Genomic DNA, 7439 nt, shown 5'->3' with positions numbered 1-7439 from the left:
CATCTTATATAACCACCAGAGGGCCTTACATAAGGCCTCATCTTATATAACCACCAGGGGGCCTTTACATAAGGCCATGATTTATTGTCAGGCAAGTGTCCCATCGTGACCCTTACCCTCTCATGGAACTTTGCATCCCCACAACCGTTGTGCTCATGAAAGTGAGGGACTGAGAAAGCAGCTTACATGGGACTAAGCCATGCTGGGCTACGCAGAGTTGCCACTCCTTTGATTTCAACAGGAGCTGAGGGTGCTCTGCAGCTCATATGCGGCCTTGCAGAGCTCCCATGATGGGGCCTGGTCCTGAAGTCCCTACTTAGGACTGAGCTGAAGAACGTGGACGTCAGTGGAAAGACCCCCATTGGCTTTGACAGGCTTTGGGATCAGCCCATTGGGTAAACACTCCTGTTGAGTTCATTCACAGTGCTGGCTGAGTCGGGACTTCAGCACAGGATCATAAGAGCTTCAAGCTGTGGTAAAGCGTGGGATGAGATGAAAGGATGAGGAACCAGTGATGTGGTTGTTCCTTAGGGCCAAGGGTTGAGATGAGAAGCAGAACTGTGCCATTAAAATGGCATATGCATTGGGCCAAGCACAACACTGAAGACAATAGGCCCAACCCAATGGAAGTCAAAGGCACTTACTCCAGAGGTGACTTTGGCCCAGTAACTCACTACAAACAAACATGCGGGAGAGGAGAGGGAAATGATCTTCCAGGAAAGATCTAGATTTGGCATTTTCAAAAAGGAAAAAGTAATCTGCAAAGCTCAACCTCCTGCCTCCCTGGCAGCGCCTGACACGTTAGTTATAAACGAGGGATAAGGCAAATCCCTTTCATCTGCAGTTTCATTTCCTGCTCTGGGATTCTTAGGTTTAGCCTTGATCCATCTCATAAAGCTTTCTGCTGAAAGCCCCTTAATAACCAGCAGGACAAACCAATCACACCAGAGAAACCAGCTACTAATATCCAAAAGATGTTAACACCAAGGAGGGAATGGGTGCAAAGGGATACAAGGGGTGTGTGACGGGGGAGGGGATTGAATATAATTAGGAGGTCAGAAAGAGCAAATATATAACACAAAGGCTTCAGGAAGAAGAAGTATTCATACTCGGACACAACTACAAGATTGGACATTTCTGACTGAGAAGAAAAACCCAAACACAGCTAAAATCCTTGTCTGTACAGCCTTCGTGATATTTTATAGAATTACCTCAAAAGCAACAAGAATTTTTGTTTGCTAGTATTTGTGGACACACCCCCGGACCCTAAAAGAAAAGCAGTGACTCAACGTGAAACCGAAGAGAATAATGGGAGCAAAGCCATTGACTATACTGTGCAGCTACACTGATGCAAAACATCAAGCCCAAACAAAATGATTGTGTACTGATAAAAGAGCCCTGAGGTATAATTGAAATGCATCAATCTCATCACTTTTGTAGCAATATTTTATAGAGCCACCTGCAAAACAATTACTTTTTTTCCCCATTTGATTATCACATTGAAGTGGCCCCAAAGATTAATTTTTCTAATTATATTAAATCCCGTCCCTCACACACACACACACACACACACACACCTTGCACCTCTTGCACCCACTCCCTCCTTGGTGTTAACATTTTTCTGGATATTAGTAGCTGGGTTTTTTTGTGTGACTGGTTTTAAGGGGCTTTCAGCCAAAGACTTTATGAGATGGATCCAGGATAAAAATCTTATATACAAATCTACAGTGTATGGGGCCCTGAAAACCATAACTTCTTGCACATGCTCCTGCCCCCACCCCACCACTCATAAACATTTTGCTTTTGTCTAAATCAGAGGAAGAGGTTGAGTGGAATACAAATCATAGCACAATGTTTAAAAGCTACACTAGCCCAACCTTTAAACAATAGTGATAGCTTCTTTTGAAACATTGCCTAAAGGGATTGGCTCGCATAAAAAAACCCCCAACCAAACAAAAACTTCTTGAAAGCCAGTTTACAAAGATGGGACATAGGCCTCTTCATAGGCTCAACACGTGTAAATTGCAAAGAAAGTTTTTGATTCCAGTGTACAGTGAAAAAATAACATTTTAAAAGGCAAAAGCCATAGCTTTGTGACTGCATGAAAGACAGAGGTACAGACTGTAGCCTCTGACATCCTTATCTGAAGAAACAGCCCCATCCCACACCTCCTCCTCCTTCTTTCCTGACATTTTTTTAAATCTAAAATTGCCATATGCATCTGCTAAACATGCTGATTTTAATCACATCAACTAAAGCTTTAAAAATAAATACTCATAAGCTTTTAAAAGTTTAACATGAAAAACAGGGCATGGGGAGACGAGAGCTGGCCTGCCTTTTAGCGGAGCATTGATACATGACTGCAATATTGTTTTAGTAAAACAATTTTGTAGCCACTCTTTGCTAGTTGTCATGCTTTACCGTGAACAAACATTTGTCGTACGAAAGATTGTCCCAACTTCATGAGGCATTATTTCTCCCATAATTGTGCCAATTTTTCCACTCCCTTTTCCCCAGGCTGTCAGAAATAGTAAATAAATCAGATTCTCAAAATCGTTGGCGGGTGACGTGCTTGGAGATACTGCATAGCAACACCCGCAAAGCAACAATTACATTTGGGGGGTTTGTTGATCATAACATTGACAGGGTCCTAGAGAATTATATTTTTTCTGTTCTTAGTTAACACTTTATATTTTACTTTTACACAAGCTGTAATCCTGGATACTGAATAACACAGGACAGGCGAACAACCTGAGAAAGTGCTGAAAACACAGGCCTTATGATGGATTCAAGCCCTAGTAACGGGACTAGGGAAGAAGTTAAAAGGGATAGTTGAACAGGAAGAGAGTATTATTTAAAGAGAAGATTTGAAGAAAGCGGGGGGAGGGGGGGAGACTTTTAAAAGTTTCTGATAGCTTATTTTTAAAGCTTTATTTGATGTGATTAAAACAGTATGTTTAGCAGAAGCATACAGAGAGGATGGTAGTTTTAGATAAAAAATAAGTCAGGAAAGGAGGAGGAAGGCGTTTGGGGCGGGGGATGTTTCTTCAGATACCAATGCCATAGGCTACAGCCTTTATCTCTGTCCCTCATACAGGCACAAAGGCTTTTGTCATTTTTTTTTTTTTTTACTGTACACAGGAATCAAAAACTTCCTTTGCCGTTTACAAGTGTTGAGCCTATGAAGAGGCCTATGTCCCATCTTTGTAAACTGGCTTTCGAGAAGTTTTTGTTTGGTTGGGGGTTTTTTGTATGCGAAGCAGTTCAGGTAGGCAAATCTTTCAAAACAAACTGTCATGTACTTCTGGCTACAGAGCTCCCTTATATACGCCAGCTGTGTTCATTGTAAGATCCTTTAATGCTCTGCCAGGCATGGTTAAGGTTAGTTTAAATAAGATATTTTACACCACATGGTGGTTGAACAGATAATACGGTTAACATTCCATTTCATCTCCCCCTTTAAGTTCTACATTCCTATCGTTTACAGTATTTACACTTTCACACTGTCTTTGAAGTTCAGTACTTATCAGCCTGTTGCCCGTCTCTGAAACATACTCTTTTTCTAATTACGTGACCCAAATGTGTGTCAACTTGGTATTCGGGCCGTCCATTAGTTGCAATGACTAGCCGTGGTTGGTTTGGAATCTCTAAGTCTTCTTCTTTGTGAGCTGCGTCTGCCATCTGTAGAGTTTGCTCTGTTGATTGTTCTTTCTGAGGACCAAACTGTAGCTGTCAACAGTTTCTGTTCAACTCTCCACTGTTGGTCTCGATCACATATGATCTGGGTGCTGAATTCTTTTCCTTTATGACAGCTGGAGTTGTCTCTCCTTTTCCTCCATCCAGTTTGACACAAAAGTGGTCACCAGGTTCTAGACACAGCAGTTGTCCAACTGAGTGATATTTGTAAAAGTGTTCATAAGCTCTTTTAACCTTTTAATCCAATTTGGCTACTCTCTTCCTGTCTGGCCACTTTGGAGACAGATTCCTCTCCCAAGTTAGAACAGTAGTTCCGAGTTGTTGTCCCATCAGGTGTTGTGCTAGACCAGGGGTCGGCTACCAGCGGCACGCGTGCCAAAGGCGGCACGCAAGCTGATTTTTAGTGGCACTCTGCTGCCAGCCGGGGTCCCGGCCACTGGTCCTGCTCAGCCCACTGCCGGCCTGGATGGATGGAACCCCAGGCCGGCAGTGGGCTGAGCAGGGCCGGCGGCTGGGACCCCAGGGCTGCCAAGGACCGGTGGATGGAACCCCAGACCGGCAGCGGGCTGAGCAGCCAGCCCGCTGCCAGTCTGGGGTTCCATCTGCCGTCCCCACTGCCGGTCTGGGGTTCCGTCCACCGGCCCCTACCAGCCCGCTGCCAATCTGGGGTTCCATCTGCCAACCCCGGTGAATGTAAAATGTATTACTGGCACACGAAACCTTAAATTACAGTAAATAAATGAAGACTTGGCACACCACTTTTCAAAGGTTGCCGACCCTTGTGCTAGACTATATCCAGTAGCTGCTACTGGTATTGATCTGTAACTCAGAAGAGCGAGGAATGGACCTTCCTGCTTTGGGATTTTCTTGGTTGGCTGTACAGCTCTCTCAGCTGCTCCATTCATTTGTGGGTAATGTGGGCTGCTAGTAATATGGTTAAAATCATATTTAGTTCAAAATGACTTAAATTCTGCTGCAGTGAATTACGGTCCATTGCCCGTTCCTAGTTGTTCTGGAATACTGAAGTGAGCAAAAGTGCACTTCATTTTTCTCGATAACGTTGCAACATGTCTTTCTAAATACATTCTAATAACTGGAAAAATAGTTCACAATGACCAGGCAATGATATCCTCTGAATGCACGTAAATCGCCAGCTAGTCTCTTCCAAAGTCTCTCTGTTAGAGGTGTTGTAATTAAAGGTTCTTTCTGTTGCATTGGGCCGCTAGTTCTGCAACGTTCACATGTGGCAACTTTCTTGTTTATGTGCTTTCTGATGCCCTGCCACTGCATTGACTGGTTGGCCCATTCACAGCATTTAGTTAATCCTTGATGTCCTTCATGGATGAGGTTTAGAAATTCTCCTCTCATTTAATCTGGAATTATGAGGCAATTGCCTTTAATCATGAGTCCATTTGACTTGCTTAACACACCACAAAGTTGTCTCATGTCACCTGCTTAGTGTCCTTTAAATACTTGCGCCAGCTGCCCCAATGTAACTTAGACCTTCCTGAAGTTGCTTCTCTGTCAAGGTTGCTTTTGGTAGCTGGAGTAGCCTCTTTTATGACACTTGTCTGTATGTGTCCACAGCATTCACATCAGCTGTTACATCACCCTCGAGCTCACGGGTAGCTGAGTACAATGCTGAGCTCCATGACAGAGTGCCTGCTATTACTAGATTTTCCAAGGAACATATCTAGCAATTGAGTTAAATCGCATAAACCTTAGCAATAGATGTTGGCATTTCAGTGGTGCTTGATCCAGGTCTTTTCAGTTGATGAGGGTTATAAGCGGTTTATGGTTTGTTATCCATGTAAATGAATCCAGTCCACACAGATATCTGTAAAAGTTCTCACATGCCCATCCACTTGTCGGGCACTCCTTTTCAATCTGTGCATATCGATTTTCTGCTTCTTTAAGCGCGTGAGAGCAAAATGCAACTGGCTTCCACTCAGAGCCAGGTTGTAGCAACAATGCACCACCTAGGCCATAGCTGCTTGTATCTGCACTGACCATTGTGGGTTGGTTCACATCCTCGTTCTTGAGAACTGGAGTCATTGAGATAATTTCTTTTACCTTATCAAAGGCAATTTCTTGGTTTGGCCCCCATAGGCAAGATGTGTTGGACATTAACAGTGCAGACAGTGGTTTGTTGCTGTTGAAAAGTCTTGTAGGTATCAACTATGGTAATTTACCATTCCCAGTATACGTCTTGGTGCATGCCATTCTCAAATTGCTGTTACTTTCTCAGGTCTAGGACTGATTCCATCTTTGTTTATTGTCCATCCCCAAAACTGGATTTGGGGTACACAGAAAATGCACTTTTCCTTGTTTAGCTTCAGTTCAGACTGACTGATTAGGCTTAGGACTTTGTTGAGGGTTTTGTAGTATTCTTCCACCAAAGATCCATCTATCAGAATATTGGCCATGAAAACTACAGCTCCATTTGTGTTCGTTCACAGTTCTGCCATCTTTCTTTGGAAAATGTCAAGTGCACTATTAATCCAAAAAGGTGATCTTCATAAGCAGAATCTCCCAAAAGGTGTGATGAATGTAGTTAGTTTAGCACTTTCTTTGGCTAAAGGAATTTGGCAGAATCCACTCGAGGCATCCAGTTTAGAGAATACTGTATATCTTTTGACTTTGGGGAGAAAGTCATCCACTGTTGGAAGGATATATTTTTCTCTCACAACTGCTTCATTAAATCTCTTAAGATCCACACAGATGCATATTTTTCCATTTTTCTTTATAAGTGATACCATTGGGGCACACCATACTGCTGGCTCAGAGATTTTCTTGATTATGCCAATACACTCAATTCTCTTTAACTCAGTTTCCACTTTATGAAATAATGGGTTAAGATTCCTGTGAGGTGTATGTGTATGGCTTAGCATTGTCTCTTAATGTTATTTGTAATAGATCTCCTTTCAAAAGTCCAATATCAATAAATATTACATTGAATTCTTCCACCTTTCTCACTAGGCCCATCAGGGCTGCCACACTGCAGCTGAGAAGACTTTTGTGCTGTGGTCCTTTGATCACACACACTCTGCATGCATAGCTTTTTTCTTTGAAAGTTGTTTCTGTGGTGAACTAGCTCATGCAATTCAAAATCCCTCCAGGTGGTCTGTCAGGTGACATCAGCTTTGGGCAGTGTAGAAGGTGATTGTAAGTCCCTTCTGAGATAACTTTGATGCTAGCTCTTAAGTCAATTTTAAAGCTAATAGGCTTGCCATGAATATACAATTTCATTCTCCAGGCAGGCTTTTTGTCATCAAAAGTGTTAGATTCCAGAAACAATGCCCTCTTGATTATCTGTAATATGAGTGAACTCCCTGACTAATTTGGTTCAGCAAAGAGCTCCAAAATGTCCATATTTAATGCCTTTAGTACCCTGTGCACCTCTGGCTACACACGCATCATCTCTCGGGATATGACTTTTTTCACATCTTGTATATATAGGCTGGAATTTGTCCCTCTTAGCTTGGGAGTTCTCTCTCCTTGCCTCCGGGGGCTTATGATATTGCCTTTTAACACTCAAGTGTCTGTGTACAGTTTCTAACCTAGTTTCAGATTTTTCATGTTCATCAGGAAAGCCTATACTTTAAACATGTTATTTTTTATTGTAAAGCCTCTCTGTAAATGATGGAAATTGTATATTGTCCCCTGGAATCTAAAACTTTGTTCACCTTTTACAAATGACATACATGAGAAATGTATTTACAAATTTTTGTTTGGTTAGAGGT

At 42.4% G+C, this 7439-nt stretch overlaps 1 protein-coding gene across 1 annotated transcript in view; it reads left to right on the top strand.

Annotated features, from left to right (window-relative positions):
• The window catches only part of GHRHR (growth hormone releasing hormone receptor), a 34415-nt gene that overhangs the window by 8140 nt on the left and 18836 nt on the right, over window positions 1–7439 (top strand). The window lies entirely within an intron of this gene.

This window comes from Terrapene carolina, unplaced genomic scaffold (assembly GCF_002925995.2).
Source record: "Terrapene carolina triunguis isolate 2854851 unplaced genomic scaffold, T_m_triunguis-2.0 Scaffold111, whole genome shotgun sequence".
Lineage (NCBI taxonomy): Eukaryota > Metazoa > Chordata > Testudines > Emydidae > Terrapene > Terrapene triunguis.
The sequence above is the reverse complement of the archived record's forward strand: the minus strand, read 5'-3'. Positions and strand labels throughout refer to the sequence as shown.